The sequence below is a fragment of the Dasypus novemcinctus genome, chromosome 2 (genome assembly GCF_030445035.2).
Source record: "Dasypus novemcinctus isolate mDasNov1 chromosome 2, mDasNov1.1.hap2, whole genome shotgun sequence".
In the NCBI taxonomy this organism is placed as follows: Eukaryota; Metazoa; Chordata; class Mammalia; order Cingulata; family Dasypodidae; genus Dasypus; species Dasypus novemcinctus.
This window is the reverse complement of record NC_080674.1, coordinates 39986790-40006787: the sequence shown is the minus strand read 5'-3', so window position 1 is coordinate 40006787 and position 19998 is coordinate 39986790. Positions and strand designations below refer to the sequence as shown.

General features: G+C 37.1%; 1 protein-coding gene across 4 annotated transcripts in view; it reads right to left on the bottom strand.

Moving 5' to 3' along the window:
- The window catches only part of NIPBL (NIPBL cohesin loading factor), a 203709-nt gene extending 184987 nt beyond the window's left edge, over positions 1-18722 (bottom strand). For all 4 annotated transcript variants that reach the window (XM_058307903.2, XM_058307893.2, XM_058307907.2 and 1 more), the window contains exon 1: positions 17474-18722. The gene's annotated coding sequence lies outside the window, so the exon portion shown is untranslated. The remainder of the gene's footprint in view (positions 1-17473) is intronic.
- Positions 18723-19998: the final 1276 nt, after the last annotated feature.

Sequence of the window (19998 nt, the reverse complement as noted above, 5' to 3'; positions counted from 1 at the left end):
TTTTTAGATATAACACTGAAAGCACAATCCATGAAAGAAAAAATGGATAAACTGACTCCATGAAAACTAAAAACTTCTGTTCTGTGAAAGACACTGTTAAGAGAATGAAAAGGTAAGCCACAGATTGGGAGAAAATATGTGCAAAACTCATGTCCAATAAAAGGAGGACTTGTATCCAAAATATAGAAAGAACTCTTAAAATTCAACAATAAGAAAACAACACAATTAAGAAGCTAAACATTTACCATACACTCCAACAATAGTGTTTCTGGGTATATACCCAAATGAGCTGAAGATGTATGTCCATGCAAAACTGCACATGAATATTTAAGGCAGTTTTTTCATAATTTGCCAAAAGTGAGAAGCAACCAAGATGTCCCTCAATAATATACATACATATACATATATATAAAATATACAATGATAAAAAAAAATTATCCAATGATAAAAAGAAATGAGCCATCAAGCCACAGAAACAAACACACACAGAGGAACCTTAAATGCATTTGCTAAGTGGAAGAAGCCAGTCTGAAAAAGCTACACACTGTATGATTCCTACTATATGACATCCCAGAAAAGGCAAAACTTAGAAACAGTAAAAAGACAAGTGATTCCCATGGGTTAAGGATGGACGGGTGGAGAGAAGGGATGAATAGTTGGAACACAGGGCAGTTTTAGAGCAATGACGCTATTCTGTATGATACCACAATGATGGATACATAGCATTAAGAGTTTATCAAAACACACAGAACTGTACAACACACACAAAGTGAATGCGAAAGTAAACTATGGACTTCAGGCTAATAACAATGTATCAACATTGATTCATCAATTTTAACAAATGTACCACACCAGTGCAGTAGCAGGATATTAATAAAAGGGGAAACTGTGTATTGTGTATGTAGGGGGATCATGGGACCTCTGTACTTGTGGTGGTTTGAAATTTTATGTACCCCAGAAAATCACGTTCTTAAAGTTAGTTCATTACTGTGGGTGTAAACCTTTGTAAGTAGGGCCTTTTTAGTTAGGTTATTTCAGTTAAGGCGTGGCCCAGGACGGGTATTAATCCTCTTACTGGAGTTCTTTATAAGAAAATAAATTCAGACAAAAAGAAAATCACAGAAGCATGAAGGTGAAATTAAGGGAACCCAGAAGAGAACGGAGACCAGCAAATGCCACCATGCACCTGGACATGTGGCAGAGGAGCCAAGGATCCCCAGTAGTCAGTCTTTGGGAAGAAAGCACTGCCTTGATGATGACTTCATCTGGACATTCTAACGGTCTCAAACTCTATGAAAATTAACTCCTACTGTTTAAACCCAACCCATTTCATGATATTTGCTTTAAGCAGCCTAGCAAACTAAAACAGTGCTTTCTGTTAATTCTTTTCTGTAGACATGAAACTGCTCTAAAGAGTCCATTAATTTTTTTAAAATACAAAGGAAAATATATATCAAACCAATCAATAATTTAGGAATAACGCATCTTCAAAATATTTTCTATTTACCTTTCTTAAAGTTTTGAAATTTTCTTTATATGTCATACACATTTTTCATTAAGAATGATCCACAGGAGAAATGTCCTTGCTTGTATATGAAAAATTAAATTGAGAAAGTATTCCATATTCACATCCAACTCTGACCTTGAAAATAAATGTTAATATTCTCTGCTCAATTACCTACCACTGAATCTTAAATATTCAAATTAAGAATCCACTATTAGTGGATCTTCCTCAAACAGGAAAAGACTTCCGTATCAGAACCAATCTCAGAAATGAGAAATGTACAGCAAGAGGTGAACTGATCCCATGAACAGACACTTGACAGTAACACTGTCTCTTAAATCTTATTCAAATACATTTCTTATTACATTTTCCTCTAACTCCTGACAAACAAAATATTTGTTCTTGGCTAATAATTTTTAGCAATTTATCTTTTACATATTAAAAGTGTACAAAATACTCAACTTGTTCCCTGAGCTTATTATTTTAATTTTTTCACTTTTTGCAACACTCAGATCTTCATACTAACCCTACAGATTGGCTCCTGGTATTCATGACCTTGTGTAATCCCCTCAAGTATGGGCTGACACCTAGTGACATAACTCTAACAAGAGGAACATGGCAGAAGTGATAGCATGTTACTTCTGAGATTAGGTTACAAAAAGATTGCTGTCTTGAGTATTTTCTCTTGCTTACTCTAAGGGAAGTCACCTGACATGTTGTGAGATGCTCTATGGTGAGGCCCATGTTGCAAGGAACTGAGGAATTCAGACAAAAGCCAGGTAGGACCTGAGTACTGCCAACAGCCAACTGAGTAAGCTTGGAACTGATCCTCCCAGTAGAGACCTGTAATGTCTGTGGCCCCCAGGAATACCCTGATTCCTAGCCCACAAAAGTTGTTAAGTTTTGGAGTAATTTGTTACATAGCAATAGGTAATTAATATAGGTTTTTAAAAATTCATCATTTAATCTACATTATACTACATAGTTTAATATGATTCCTTTTGCAGAAACTAACTTCTGGTACTACCCTATTTACAAGAACTTCTATTCTCATTATCTCAACTGAACCTCATAAACAATCCTAATCAGTAAGTGCCACGTATAAGAGCAGATATAATCCTGATGCACTCTGACTACCCTGTACTTAAGGACCCTAGAATTCAATCTAACATCTTCATTTCTATTCTAAAATTTTTCAATAACTTGTTATTCCAGATAACAATGCTTATCTATGATCACATTTTTCAATGATTTAGGTTTTCTACCCCCCTTTTAAATTTTCCTCACAAAGGTTAAGAATGCCAGAGAGCTTCTTATGGAAGCCTAGCAGCAATCTTGAGATGCTATAGAATCTCCTCTAATATTAGTATATCTGAAAGAAAGCAGAGGAATGACTTTTTAAATATAAACTAAAGAGTTGGTTAATATCACAAAGCAAATGATAATAATTTAGAGGAGAGTGTTTAAACAAAGTACCTCATCTAACAACTTTTTTTAGTTTGCATTTTCAAGCATTTACGAGCATCTACCATGTACCAGAAATCATGCCAAATGCTGAAATTAACTGAGATGAATAAGATACAGTCTAGGGAAGCGGATTTGGCTCAATGGATAGAGGATCCAACCTACCATATGGGAGGCCCAGGGTTCAAACTCAGAGCCTCCTGACCTCTGTGGTGAGCTGGCCCATGCACAGTGCTGATGCACACAAGGAATGCCGTGCCATGCAGGAGTGTCCCCTGCATAGGGGAGCCCCACGTATAAGGTGTGCGCCCTGTAAGGAGAGCCGCCCCGTGTGAAAAAAATGCAGCCTGCCCAGGAGTAGTGCCACATACACGGAGCGCTGAAGCAGCAAGATGATGCAACAAAAGAGTCACAGATTCCCAGGGCCGCTGACAAGAATACAAGCAGACAAAGGTTTCCAAAGAGAGCAGACAACTGGGGGGGGGGTGGTGAGGGAAGAGAAATAAATTTAAAAATCTATTAAAAAAAAAAAAAGGATACAGCCTACCATGGCTCCCTCTCCTGCCCTATCAAGATATCCCTCAGGCAAGTGGAAGAATATAAGTACAATATGATATAATAGGTATAATAAAAAAGATTTTAAAAAATGAAAAGTGGGAGGGCAAAGAAAGGAAACACAAGTCCTGCCTACAAGAGATAAGATGTCACAGAAAAGATGGAATTGTGCTGGATACTGAAGAATGAATCGGAACTTACCAGAGTGATAGAGGGAAAATGTTTCAAGTAAAGGAAAAAAACATGCAATGCACATGAAATCAATGTGGATTCCCTCCAGGAAGCTTACAGCTAAGGCTAATGAATCAACCTCTTATAACCTCATTGTTAAAACATACAAACAAACAAAAAAACTCTAAGTATATATAGCTTGCATTGTGCTAAGTACTGTACTTGAAATAAAGCAGTAAACATGATGCTAAATTCCTGACCTCAAGGAGCTTGCAGTTTAATTGAATTAGGGGGAGCATGCATTCATTTTAATTATGCTGACTAAAATCCCTTTCTTCCCCTTGGGTGAGTCACATTCCTTGTAAGCAATGGTTTCCTAATTTTAAAGTGGGGATAATAACATGTCTACATCTCAAAGGACTGTAGTGAGGATTAAATGATAATGCAAGTAAAGCATTCAAAAGAGAATGCTCTTGACAAATAACAAACTATCACTACTATTTCTACTGTCACCTTCATTGTTAGGAGTGAGGCAATGAAAGGTTTTAGTGAAAAACCTTCCTTTTCCTAAATCATAAAGAAGGGACTTCAGGACTCCTGTCTGCTCCTATATTCTGTTAACAAAGTATAAGAAATGAGAGTGTTTTAAAGTAGCCTTTCTGTCATAATGCCAAAAAAAAAAAAAAGGGGTACTGAAAACATCTGATCCATCAGCAGGCATAGTATCTGATGATAAAATCTAAGATGGATTTTATATGAGTGCTATTTTAATCTCCATTTATATGGGTGTTTAAGAAGTGATTTTTAATTCACTTTGAGGAAAAACACAAAAATAAAATAAGCTGATATACACTGGGAAGGTTGCTCTTATGGAATAACTGGAAGAGACGACTGAAATTTTTAAATTGAACAAATAATCATAGGATGACTGAGGCTTAAAATGCAAGAAAAATCATAAAATCAGGAGCCAATCATTCTCTGACCCAAGATTTACAAAGTAATCCTTGAAAGGTAGTTCATTATTAGCTATTTTAAGCCAATTTAAAAATTCACTTTAAAATGGCACCACAGTACCCAAAGTTTCAGATGACTTCTTCAAGATAATTTCCTCTACAAAATTCTACTGCTCAAAAATTCAACAAAGGTTTGCAATGAAAGTGAAATTCCCCAAGAAAGTTATAACACAAAGAAAGCAAATGATGTAAAACTTCCATAGAGCCTCAATCAAAACAAAAAAACATAAAAATACACAATAATTTGTAAATACCTATAAGGCAATCACATTACATTTACTTTGTTTTGTTTTCACTCTGTTCTCCCAGGGCTTCTTCCTTTACTGAGTCTATCTGTTTCTGGGTCAAAATTCTCACCCTGTGAGTTTTAAAAGCCCACTTGCCAAAGCTAAGATGAAGGAAATTTTGAAACCATTACAACTGGATAATACAACATTAAAAGAATGGGCAAACACTTTACCTGATTTCATAAAACAAAACACCTCAATATTTTTCTTAAGTAAAATCAAAATCCAATTTTAAGATTCTGCTTTAAATCTTATTTAATATTAATAGCTATTTATCATTTAAGTATCCAAGGTATATTATGTATAATTAAGAAATTGAAAGGAACTTGAATCTAAAATGTATGACAAGAATGGAAGCTAAAACTTATTAAACAAACACACTTTTTAGGGTTCCTTATGCACTTTATCTTATTTAATTCCTTTTGATCAGGAGAACACACAGACTAATTATTACTTTACATTTCTCTAATTGCTAGTGAGGTTGAGAGACCTTTTATATGTGAATTTACCATTTTAGGTTCAATTCTGACTCAGATTTAAAATATACAAGTTTGAACTTGAAGAATAACAGTTTGTTATTGCTATTTCCTCTTCTGTTCCTAATCAACTGATTTATCTATTTGATCACAATAGATCTCTTTTAACAAGAATCAAGTTATTTAGTCTTGCCTCCTTTCCTCTCTTCCCTTCCTTGCCTACTGTCCTTTTTTCTTTTTTTTTACATTTGTCACAAGGTTTCCAAAGGCACTACTGAAAAGCACGCATTAACTAATGCAAGAAAAGAAATTAATAACAATAGAAAGAATTTTGTGGCCATACATACACATTTTTAGATGGGAATTTTTCAATTCCTGCAATAAGCACTTGAGAATGCCTTACTACAGTTAAAGACTACAGGTAAGTCTTACAGTAATTCCAATAAGTACTAGATCATAATATTCAATTTTTATTTCAATGCTGCAGGCAGACAGCACTACATGAAAATGTTGACATAATGTGTTTATAACTTTTTCTGAGTTGTTTAATCTTACTTTTTATATGTGCAAAGGTCTTTTCAAGTCATAAAGAAGCAGAATTGGGCAAACGGGAAAAATTTTATCTTGTAAGTACAGTTGGCATGGCAAGTAGTATTTGGAAGGAAGCTCATTGAAGAAGGGCAGAATAAACAAAACTGAAATACAAACAAGAGAGTATGAATTAGCACTAATAAATGAGTTCAGTAAGGTTGCAGGATACAAGATAAATATACAAAAATCAATTGTATTTATAGGAACCAGCACTGAACAATCTGAAAATGAAACTAAGAAAGTAAATCCATTTACAAAAGCATCAATAAGAAAATAAAAAAATATTTTTAACCAAAGCAGTGCAAAATGTGTACACCAAAAACTACAAACATCATTGGAATATATTAAATAAGACCCAATTAAATGGAAAGTCTTTCCATATTCATGGACTAGAAGGCTTACTATTGTTAGGATCGCAATACTCTTCAAATTCACTTACAGACTCAAGGGAATCCCTATCAAAATCTCAGCTGCTTTTTTGACAGATATTGACATGCTGATTCTAAAATTCATATGGAAATACATGATATCTGGAATAGCCAAAACAATCTTGAAAGAGAACAAAGTGGGAAGACTCACAGTTCCTGAAAGCAAAACTTACTACAAAGCTACAGTAACCAAGACAGTGTGGTACTTGCATAAGAAAAGATCAATGGAACAAGAGTTGAGAGTCCAGAAACATACTCTCACATTTATATTTAACTGATTTTTTATAAGGGTGACAAGACCATTTCATAGGGAAAGAACAATTTTTTCAAAAAGTAATGCTGGGACAAGTGGCTATCCCTACACAAAAGAATCATCATACAGATCAAATAAACTATATATGGGTTCCTCTTCTGTGTTTGGAAAATGATCCTATTTTCCCCAAAAAATGGTAATTAGCACTGAGAGAGGGAGGGAGGAAGAAGCATTCATTTTCAAAAGAGACCCTTTCACAAAATATATACTCAGCATTATTTAAACTAATAACTCTAAGCAGACCCTTTCATTCAAATTGGGGGTGGCGGCGACTTCTTACTCTAAAGAAAAAACAACAGATGGTTTTACAAAACCATAGGCAATAATTTCCAAACTTCCAAATACATAATAGAGTTACAATGTATCTCTTGCCATTAGAATGCTTGTATACCTACTAAGTGAATGTATTATATCCCTGTTTTTGGTTCTTCAGTTTTCTGTTGTCTACAATAAAAATGAAAATATAATTAAGTGAACTTGTTTCAAAGTATAAAAAAGTCCATTTAAAAGTCCCTCCTTTACCTTTCCTCCCATTTTCTTGTCAACTCAGACCCTGCTCCAAAACACATAAACTCAATATTAAAATAAATGTACACATCCATGAAATGCAGTACTCTAAAACCAAGGTATGAAAAATAAAGGCTGAGTTCAAACTGTTCTAGTTATTATACTGGGCTGTAAGTCAGAAGCCTTGATTTTAGATATAATGGAAATGTTTACAGAAGACAGTCTCATTTAGGCTATACAAAATGAATGTTACTGGAGATTACACCTTAATTTTAAATACCAGAGTCCAAACATATGAACAGAAAGTATGTAGACACTAAATACATTTTTCATAATTACCCCAAAATTGTTCTTAAAATGACAGAAGTTATTCATTCAGACAAGGTGTACATGCCCACTCTCAGAATCAGAATAGTGGAGGTATTATGAATGTCAGAATTGAATAAAGACCTGGACTGGAAGTAGAGTGAAGGAGAAGAGTCAAGAATTATTTCAAAAGTTCTAGTTTAGGTTACCTGAGTTGATGGTGGAAACATTAATTTACGTCATGTATTTGTAAGAACAGTTTTCTTTCTTTGGAGGGTGGGGTGGGATGGGGTGGGGGGGGAGAGTATGAATGATGGGGAGAGGTGGGAATAGGGAGAAGTTGGGGGATGAGTCCAGATTTATGTACTTTGAATTTGTAGTATTTGTGGACCATCAGGTAGTGACTGGTAGACAGCTAGATCCTGCTAGGGAGACAAATATATTCTGAAGGTAGATTTGTGAGTCTTGAGTATAAAGGTACCATGTAAAAATTCACATGAATGAATGACATAAACAGAACAAAGGGTGAAGAACCACCTTGGGAATACTAAGTAGTGGACAAAAGAGGAAGAACTAGCAAAAGAGCCTAAAAAGGAGCAGTCCAAGATATAAGAGAAGAACAAGAAGAGAATAATATCCCTGAACCCAGGGAAGAAAGGTGTCAAAAGAGAAGTGGGAAAAAATTTAAAAGGTCAAATAAAATGACCAGAAAACAGCTATTTTCTCACTACACGCACCAACTTTCAATAAATACCACTGTTTCTCTAATTCTGATTAGAAGAGAGACAATGGGGAAGCTGGCTTGGCCCAATGGATAGGGCCGCCTACCACATGGTAGGTCCGCAGTTCAAACCCTGGGCCTCCTTGACCTGTATGGAGCTGGCCCATGCGCAGTGCTGATGTGCGACTGGCCCATGCGCAGTGCTGACGCGCGCAAGGAGTGCCCTGTCACGCAGGGGTGTCCCCCCCATAGGGGAGCCCCACACACAAGGAGTGTACCCCTCAAGGAAAGCTGCCCTGCACAAAAAAAGCACAGCCTGCCCAGGAGTGGCACCGCACACGGAGAGCTGATGCAGCAAAAAAAGAGACACAGATTCCTGGTACCGGTGACAAGAATGCAGGTGGACACAGAAGAACATGCAGTGAATGAACAGAGAGCAGACAACCGGCGGGGGTGGGGGGTATGTCAGGGTCAAAAATGACTTTCTCACTATAACCATACTCTATCTTCAGTATAAACTACAAACATTAACGCAAAACAAAATGTAAAATTTTGATGTTATTATTGTACTACTCATTTCTTGTTCCAGTTTCTATGTGCTATATGCTAAAAATATATTATGCCACCCATTTTGATTATGATGAAATGATGAAAGAAAGCAATGTCTACTTTGCCTGTTTGGTAAAGCATCTAAGCTAACAGTATTTACTAATATAAATAAATGCCACTTAATGTCAATTACAGTAGATTTTTAGGCATGTGGAATAAAAATCAGCAGGTAAAACTATGTCCAGTAATAAGGCAACTACCAATATACAAGGACAATATCGAAAACTGTTCAAAGCATTACTTTTTAATGGAGAAATGCCAAAGTTAAAGTTAGAAAGAAAAAACAAATTCAATGTCAAAATCCAGTAACCAACAATCTACAGCAACAACATGTATGAATCTCAAAAGCCTTATGCTAAGTGAAAGAAGTCAGACATAAAAGGCTACATACTATATGATTCTACTAATACGGTATTCTGAAAAAGGAAAAACTATAGGGACAGAAATCAGATATGGTTACCAGGAGTTAAGGTAGGGGTAAGGACTGACGACAAAGAGGAACAAGGGAACTTTTTGGGCTGATGGAAATATATTATCTTGATGAGATGGTGGTTGCAAGACTGTTAATGTTGGTCAAAATTTGAAGAGTGACTTATACTGTGTAAATTATACCTCAATAAACCTAACAAATACATCAATAGCTTACTCCCAGAACAAAAAACCCTTCCTATACACTTGATGATCGCCACTAACAGCTGAAAAAGGAATTCTATTTTGAATTTTTTTGTTTTTAAAATTTTTATATACGAGTAAGTTATGCTATGTATTGTTAGGGGTATACATATATAAAATGTTCTTACTCAAAAACAAGAAGCCTTGCGGTCTTAATATCTGGTAAATCCAGAGAACAGAATTATATTTTGAAATTAACAGAAGAATTATGCTATGTATTGTTAGGGGTATACATATATAAAATGTTCTTACTCAAAAACAAGAAGCCTTGCGGTCTTAATATCTGGTAAATCCAGAGAACAGAATTATATTTTGAAATTAACAGAAGAATTATATACCCAATAATCTTAGGTTTAGAAATATTTCTAGGAAATATACAGTTCAATTCCAACTCATCAGTTCAATACATATTAGTGAGTACCTAAACAAAATAAGCACTTATGGTGGTATTACAGACATAAGGATGAAAATAATACACCTCCTTGCTCTCATAACGCAGGTAGTTTAATATGACTGACAGATAGAGGAACAAATTATTTTATCCAAAGGTACAAGTTTTAAACTACACAAATGCTATGAAATGGAATGACCAGAGAAACCTTTGCAAAAAAAGACCATGTTTTTCCTCACCTGTAATTTCTCTTTCTCCTTACAAAAAATTTCTGGTCCATGAGCTGACATTTCAAGAAGTAACGCATGCTTACAGAATAAAGGATCACTACACCGATATATATTTTTCTCAGTTAATGTCAATGCTTTTTCATCAGCAATAATTTGAACCTCTGAAGATTCAGAATCTGAAGTCTTTCAAACCGCTTTAAGTTCCACCATGGAAAGTAACATATTACAAGACCATCCACATTAACAATTTGCTTAGAGGGAGGAAAAAGATGGAATGGAAATTGACAGAGAAAGGCAGAAACACACAAGGAAAGGGGAAAAATTGTAAAAAGATTAGCACAGTCAAATAAAAAGCATGTACAATAAATGTCTTATGTGAGAACTCTAAGAGAGATTATGACATAAATACTATATTCCTAATTCTTTTCTCAAAGGGGGAAAGAGTGACAAAAGTAGCTTTTAGCTGTTACATTTCAACTTTCAATCTTAGAGTTTTCTAAGGTATAGGCAGAACCCTGGAAAAATACATTTTTCTCATGTACACAATCTTTAAAAAGTAGTATTAAAAAAAAAAAAAAGGAACTGTACTCAATTTAAACCCATGTATAATTTCAACTTGGCCATCACCAAGGAAAGATTAAATTTTATATAGTTTACACTCACATGATCAATTCTTTACTTTTCTGTGTATCAAAAAATTTTTTCCTTTCCACCAAAGAAATGCATATACAAAGAAAAATTTTACAAGTTTAACATATCTATGTTAAATGATATGATACACATGTAAGATGGCAAAGCAATTCAATTCACCTAAATGAATTATTATATTGGAGTTCAATGCATTCTTGGGAATTTTTTTAATGCTTAATATAATAAAAAGAATCACAATGATAACAGTTAATGAAAATAGTGACTTTTAACTAATTTTTAAAATTGTCTATTTCACAGATATATCATGTGTATATTTAAAATCAATATCCAGGGAAAAGGATGTGGCTCAAGTGATGAGGCCTCTGCCTGCCATATGGGAGGACCTAGATTTGATCCCTGGGGCCTCCAGATGAAAAAAATAAAATAAAATAAATATCCAATTTAAATGTATATTTACATACACACTTTGTGTATTACATACATGATATAAAGAAACAAGGGAGAGCAGATGTGGCTCAAGCAGTTGAGCACCTGCTTCCCACATGGGAGGTCCTGAGTTCAGTTCCCAGGACCTCCTATAAACAAACAAACAAAAACCAACAACAAGCAAAAAAAAGAAAAGAAAAGAAGAAAAAAAACAACTCAGGGGAGAAGATGTGGCTCTATGGTAGAGCACCAGCTTCCCACATACAAGGTCCCAGGCTCAATCCCTGGCCCCCAAAGACCATAATGAAATAATGAACCTGCTATAACTAAGATATTTTAGAATTGCTGTTTTTTAAGTTGTCTTCAGAATCTTTTTTACAGAAGTCACAGAATAATCAAGACTAACCTTTTCACCAAATATTATTACAAATCTTGAAGAAGCAAGGTAGGAGAACAGAGATTTTAGAGGAGACATATTTGAACACTTGCTGGACTTGATACCCTACAAGTTTCTTAAACATGCTGAGCCTCAATTTCCTTGTCTATAAAACAAAGACAGGATGACTAACCTGTGTAGATGGGTGGTAATCATGATACACAGTGTATTGGTTAAGGCTGATGGTTAATGCATCAACTCTGAAATCATTTCTCCACGTATTAGCTGTGTGACCTTGGGCAAGTTAATTATTCCATACTTCAGTTTTCTCAAGTATACAATAAGGACAATAAGCACATCAATCTCATACTATACCTTGAGGAATTAAGAAAATTCATATTAAAGCTCCTGGCACAGTTTCCAGCATACAGAAAGAACTTAATACTATTATATATTTCAATTGTAAACCACTGAGCACAAAGCCTGGCACAAAGTAATATCTTATTGAATCTTAGTTCCATTAAACCTAGTTCCAAGTGACTTTTACTGTATCTAAAAATCGAATTCACTCCTATAGATAAAGATTTACTAAAAAGGTTAAGAAAAGTATTCCCAAAAGGAATTCCTATAAAGTTGTATGTAATGGTAATAGCTCTGGAATAAATACACAACCTCCTAAATTGATGACTTTGAAAGGATCAACATTCTTTGGCTATACAAATTCTAGAATTTTAAAAACTTGTCATAGTTATTTATAGATACATCTACTATTCTACAATTGGCTATTTGCATTTTTTTGAGTGAAATCACTCTCTAAAGCTGATTTTTTCTCCTTTTTAAAGAGATCCTTTGACAGTTTCAACTCAATATAAAACTTAAAGTAAAAAAAGTTCAGACTGCTTAATAAGCTCAAATATTAAAAATTAGATGTTAAAAATGTGTTAACTTCAAAATAATTATATATACAGGATACATAATCTGAATTCTATTTTAATTCTTTGCCTGAAATACACAATTTCCTTAACTACAATGGCTTGTAAATATTGAATTTTTCTGAGTAACCAAAGGATAATACAAAGGCTTTACTGAAGCTAGAAATGTGGAATTTTGAATCCTTAAGAAAAAATGGAAATACAAATGAAAACAAGGTTATTTACTAATTGTAAAATCACAGGCACCTTTCTAAACCTATCCAGACTCAGTTTCTTCATCTGTGAATTGCAGATAATTGTTTCTACTTCAGGGGTTAGTTTGAAGAATTAAATGAAATAGGTTTGTGGGATATACTTCATACCATTCCTGGCAAATAAGCCCTCAAAATTTTATCTAGCTGGCAATGCTCTATAAAGAAACAATCTCTCCTAATAATAGAAATAGAAGTATGTCTTAAAATAATACAATTGGACAAAACTCAATTCATTAAAATTTACTTAAGATTATACCAAAACAAAATGACATACAAGACAAATAACTAAAATCACTTATTATTTAACTTATTTCGGCAAAAAAATTCTAAGCATATAAAATATCCTTTAAAATTATAATGATGGCCTTAAATAAAGACATGATTTTAAAAACTGCTTTTTAATCAACTGAAAATGAAAAATTCCATTTTAATAATTTTTAAAATAAAAATTTAAAAAGCAAACGTCAGGAAGCATTACATATTGCTTATTACAAGTATAATTAATTCACTTGCATGCCTTAGGAGCACATGTAAACAAAATCAGTCGTTCAAACACCACATACATACAAATTCAATATTTCTAATATAAGAGTAATAGCTTCATACCAGGAAAATAGAACTAAGATAAAAAATGGGTATTACATCCCTCTAAAATATGAAGGAAAAGCACCTTGGCCTCGGATCACTGGAAAATTTACAAATGATATCAATATTAGCACCCACCAATACCTAACTTCAAGACCAGAACTCAGACATTTCTTAAAGCAACATAATACAATAAAAACAAGAGTCAGGGAATCCTTATTCTCTCAATGACTTACTACATGAATCTACACGTGGCTTCTGAGCATCAGATTTTTCATTTAAAAAATGGCAATCATGCTGGTCACTTCTCTCACAAGTATAAGAGAATATTTTTAAAGGGACTCAAGTCACCTTGGAAAAAAAAGACCAATTTAAAAAATAACAAAGAATTATTATATGTACCACCTGCTGAAAATAGGAAAAACTTTGCTTGAAGAATACATTTTTAAAGGAATTTTAAAAGCTAAATAAGACCATAAATTACCACCAAATCCAACTTTATGTTCGGGATAATAAAATAAGCATCATCAACTAAACAATTATCAGGCTTCAATAAAGCCTCCTAGTCAATTATATCACCCTATTCCTTTTATGGCAAACAACTGTAGTAAGCACAATTGAAGTTACATTTCTTTAAAATGAAAAATTTTTTTAACCTCAGCCCTCCCAATCAGTTTATATAAAAGTGAAATCATGCTCTAATTAAAAATTCCAGATTAATTATAAATCATGCTATTTTCTAATAAGCAATGAAGTTATATAGAGCCCTGGTTTACTACGGTATTATTTTTATGTATTATTTTGAGATAGAAAAAATATCACAATAGGGTACGTCAAAATCTAATACAGAAGAATATGACATCTAATGTTTCTGTAACAGTTTGATAATGGACTGATATTTTAAAAATTAAATATGAAATAAATTTATGAAGTGTTAGAAAATGTTTGAATTGGGTAGTCCAGTTCAAAATAACAAAAATTTCGTGTTTAAACTGGTAGAGCTAAGCCCATAATATTTTTGAAATATAATAACGATCAATATACAGGAAACCAAAACTAAGTTCACCATCATGATAAAAATGACTTTTCATCCCTAAAGAGAATCTCAAATAGAAAGACAGTCTTCCTTTCTTTAAACATAACCTTTTTCTTCTTAAAAGTGGGCAGTATTATAATGATCCCTTGCACAGGTTCAAAAATACTCACAAGTAACTTTAGTAAACAAATTGCTTAATGGCTTAAAAAAGGAAGCCTCCCATATACTCTTCTTAAAACTCTGAAAATAAGTAATGTTCAACTTTGATTCACTAAACTTTCATTTCATTATTTACTAAAAAACTTTTCAAGTAATATTTCAAGTCATTAGTAGTAACTGCAGACTCAAGAGACACAATAAACCACACTGTTGAAATTTCCTTTCGATATATTAGGAAATAGTTCTCCAAATAATATAACTAGAATTATAAGATTACTGGAATACCTATGATTGTCTCCTTTCACTGAATTTCAAAAAAAAAAAGAAAGAAAGAAAAGAAAATACAAGATTAGCCACTGGTGAACATCCCAACCAATACAGGAGAGATGGAGCAGACTATTCATAATCTCTAGGGAAACAAATTATTCTTCAGGTCTTTCCAACTAAGTTATCAAAAATGTAAAGTTAAGTTTATGTTTTATTCAATTTTTACAATGTTTTATCCTTTTTATGATGTACTTAATTGGTTTGGACCAAACAAAAACACTTTCAATCTACTTTGAAGAAATGTTTCTGCTATCTTAATGAAGGCTACCACACAAACCTGTATTACTTGCTACAAATTACTAAATATGTAGAACTGGGAAAATAAGATCTGATAACTAATTCCCTGTAATATAATTCCAAAGTCGCAAAAAAAAAAAATTAATCTCATAAACCAATATTTAAAACAGTGATTCAAACATCTAAGAAAGCTCCTTTTAACTAAAAAACTCTTTAAGTTGCTTCTATTAATGAAAACTAAGCAAGCAGAACTCTTCTATGAAGTACCTTTAGTAGAAATATGTTCATCCCTTGACATATATTTCAGTTTATTTAAATAAAAGTTGCAAAGACAAGCACAGAACAAATAAGAGCCCTTAAAACATTTATATTGAAGCCCTTAGAAACAAAACCAAAAACAACCTTCTGCTTTTTTGAGATGTGAAATGTTCTTCCTTCTGTATTCCCCCCATCATCCTCCACAAGCCCCCCACCCGGTTTAGGCCTGAGGCCCTGTAGCAAACAGCGTCTAACAGGAGCAGGCAGCACAAAGACAGGAATGGGAGATTAGTGGGAGGGAGGGAGGCCGGGATTGGGGCTCAGCAGGAGCTTCAGGCTTTTTAAAATTCAAACTGCTCCCTGACCAATACAAATCATGGACACGCTACTGACTACTACACGGATTTATAGCATTAAAAACATGCCTAGTACGTGACAGCTATATTAACTTCACTCTTTTTAACATTTATCTGTATGTTTACAGAAAATGTTCAACAACTTATTGTAAGCAGGCCCCTAAACTCACTAATAACCTCCAGGAAAGTTACTTATTCTGCAGTGAAAATAATAATTTAAAAGGCACACAAAAATTTTGAACCAATGTAACAACCACTACTAAAACAAGGGACTTTGTTGATCAGTGTTGCTTCATTTTAACCACTGGAAGTTTTCCTTCAGTGAATATGAGACAAAGTATCAAAATAGTGTAAACCAGGAACATTTATTTTTTCTATGCAATTTGTATGAATGAGGACTTTTAAATTGGGGTTTTCTCCTTATACCAACCTACATTACTAATGCTTCCATAAACAGGGTCTAAATACAACTTACTAATGAACGAGAATGTTAAGAGAGAATACTTTTCTCCAGCATTTACAGATATATTTGACCTATTAAAATGACACCTCTCTCATTACACAGTCAAACATCATGGGCACAAACAGCCAATGACAATCCTGGGACCTCAAGATCTGCCCTGACATGAAAGGATGGCACCTTTTACATTTTTTGCCTCCTAGGGATTTTAAGCATAACTCAGTTTCTATCCTTTAAAAGAAAACTGTCGTTACCTTTATTCCAACACAATTCTCAGAACATTTTAAACTCTTGTTATGCACGTTTCGGTCAGCAAGTAACTGTATGTTTTACGTGCGGTCCTTTAAAATTGTCCTTATATAACGCATAAAAATATAAAGTGACAAGGTAAACCTGTCAAATACTTTATACTTGTCTTTGAATAAAAAGTCCATGTGCAACACACACTGTCAAACAACATAAAAGCTAGCACTTGGTGGGGGGGGGGGCATATGCAGTGTCTACCACACTACGATCTTCTATATTAAATATTCATGTGGACGATTTCATTCTTTGGAAAAGAAAACAAGTCTTTATCAACTTTCCAACATCCAAACAAGTTTTACAAAGGGTACGAATTACCACTGGATCCGAGTCTGAGTATTTACATTAGTCTCACTAACTGAAACTACTTCCTCCCTTCATGGGGTCACAGGGGGAAGAAGGGGGGTTGTTTGTTTCACTGGGACGTTCCCCACTCCCGCACCGGGAAAGTTGTAAATATGGGGACGACCAGGGCACATTTGCTGTTAGCTGTATTGTTTCCGCCTCCTCACTAGCTACGGCTCCTCTCCCGGGCAAGGCCTGTCACCGACCAGCAGTCGCTCCGCTCAGCCCGGAGCTCTCCTAATCCCCGAGCTCAAGTAGATTCCGCTGGCCCGCGGCCTGCACTCTCCGCCCGGCCTACGCCTCCCCGGCGGCCCGGCGAGAGCCCAGTCCCCGCCGCCGGAGCCGGTGCGGAGAGGGTACAAAACCATCGCCACCCAGGGCGGCTGCCACCAGAGAGGAGCGAACTCTAGACTCGCCCGTGGAAGAGACCTGGGGCCGCTAAGGAAGCGGCGGGGAGGGGAGCGATGAGAGACGCTGAGGACCTGGCGCCGCCGCCGCCGCCGCCGCCGAAATAAAGAGCAGGAATTTACCTGGGCGAATCGGCGTTTGAATCCAAGGGGAGGCCGAGGCCGCTGTGGCGAGAGACTATAATCCGGGCCGGGAGGGGGGGTGGCTACGGCTTCTCTTCCGTCTCCTCAGTGCGGGGAACATGTAGAGCCGGGGGGAGACCAGCCGAGAAGACAAATCGCTGCTTCTTCTTCCTCCTCCTCCTTCTCCCACATAGAAACACTCACAAACACCCGACCAGGGGCCCGAGCTACCGGGGGGGCATCGCCGCGGGCCCGAGAACCAATCCTTCCGTCGGCGGGGGCGTCCCTCCCTGCGGCTTGGTGGTGTCGGGTGAGTCGGTACCGACGGAGGGAGGGGGGGAGGGCGGGGGGGGAAGGAGCCCTGTGTGTGTCTCTCTCTCGTTCCGTCTCTCCCTCTCAGAACAAAATGCCGACCGGAAGTGCAGCTGCAGGAATGACTCCCTCCGCCGGCGCCAAACACTAACAACCACCCCCTCTTCCCCACTCCACTTCCGCCACCGCCGCCGCCGCCGCCACTTCAGCTCGCGTCCCCCGGCCCTCAGACCGCGTCCTCGGCCACGCCGCGCCCCACCGCACACTACCGCGGGGCTGGGCCGGGGCCAACAGCGAGGCGGCGGCGGTGCCTTCTCTGCGCCCTTCTCAGGGCGGACCTGGATGTTACATTTATTGTCGATCCTGCGGAACGGCGTTTTCGCTGCGGCACGAGCGGGCCGGCTCTCCTGGTCTTTATTTTCCTGCAGGCGACCGGAGCGGGGCCCGAGTTCGGTGGTGGTCTTGTGCTTGGGGGGCTCTCAGGTCCGCCTGGGCCTGCAGGCCGCGGTCGTCGGCGGCTGGAGGCCGCACTCTCTGCCCCGGCTTGTCATTAGCTTTAGAGAGCCGAGCTCAAGGCGGCCACGTAGAGGACGCCCGCGATTCGACCGGCGACGGTGCATTTTTAAAATGGTGTCCCAGCAGCCGTGTGGATGGATGTATCGTACACCTTCTCTCCTTTTATAAGATGCCGGACTTTACGGCCTTCTGTACATTTTTTTCTCCGGAGTAAGAGCGCAACCCTTGGAGGTGAAGACTTCCAGCTGGATTGAATTGGGATCGCGTTTTCTGTTCTTGCTTTCGTTGGCGGCGGTTTTGGTTCTTCCCTGACTGTTGGGATAAAGGCCTGTAGGCGACGCTGTGCGAGCGTGGAGCTGGCGGCGGTAGACGCGGCGCCCCGCGGGCCCGGACCCGCGCGGGTCCGCGCCCCCCTCCAAGTGAGGGTGGAGCCGAGAGCACCGGGAAGAGTGGCCGCCCTCGGCCCCCGGTGGCTGTGGGCGACGGGGCGACTGAGGCCAGCAGGTTTCAAACATCGTTTTCCTCTTTACATTTTAAATAGGTACTGGCCAAGGCTGGGATATAAAATGACATTTCACTGTAGTTATACTACTACCGTGTTTGTTGGCGAGCCTCTTAACAGTGAAATAACTTCATCGTTCAACATTCATCTGTTAAGTTTAGATGTGTAAATTAGAAGGGGACTCTTCTTAAGGTCAAAAGTCCAGTAGGTAAGCGGATTTTACTTAAGCGGGCAAAATGTGTGTTATATTTTAACGTATGTAGTTCAACTGTACGTTAATTGTATTATGTATTTATATATATCACAGTGCTAACAGTAAATGAGCTGTTCTGATCTAAGTCACACCTTTTCATTCCTCTGCTGTAGAAACTGCAGTGGCGTCCCATCTTGCTGGGAGTAAAAGGCAAAGCCTTGACCGCGGCCTAAAGGCCCTGCGCGCGGTGGGGGGTGGGCTGGAGGGTTGTGTGCCTAGCTTGGCTCCTGCTGTTCTCTGCTGCTCATTGCAGTCCAGCTACCCTAGCATCCTTGCAAGCAGGATCTCTGCCCTTGCTATTCCCTCTGCCACACTTTCCCCTCCAGTATCCATAATGCTTGCTCCCTTTGTGGGTTTTGCTCAAATGTCACTTTAGGGCTTCCCATGACCTTTTTTTTTTTTAATTGAAAGTCTTCTGTCTCCCATTCCCTTCAGACATGCTACAAAATTTACTTATTTATCTTGTTTATTATTTCTTTCCCCCAGTAGAATATAAACTCCAGGACAGCAAAAGATTTTGTTTTTCTCCACCATGGTGTTATGTCAACGCATAAAATAATGCAACTTTATTACATTATTACTGGAAAAAACTACTTAACGGCATTTATTTGAAGCCCACAAGCTAGTGATTATTTTTTTAGGTGTCTGTAAACGGGCATGCCTGAGGAGGGTCCGTTAGTGGACCACATTATCAAATTAATACTGGGCCAGTTAGTTTTGCTCTCTACCTGAGTCACAATCAGCATTCTTAATCCTTTTTGCCCTCTTTCTTGCAAAGTACATGCTATTTCATGAAATAAAAATCGGAGAATTTGGTTGGCTCAGCCCAAATCCAGAACTACTAGAAAAGTTTATTCAGAATGTGTGCCAGGCACAGTGGTTCAAAAGGTGTGTATTTCTGAGGCTTGGGAGGCCTTATATAAAGGACCACATATGGCTACT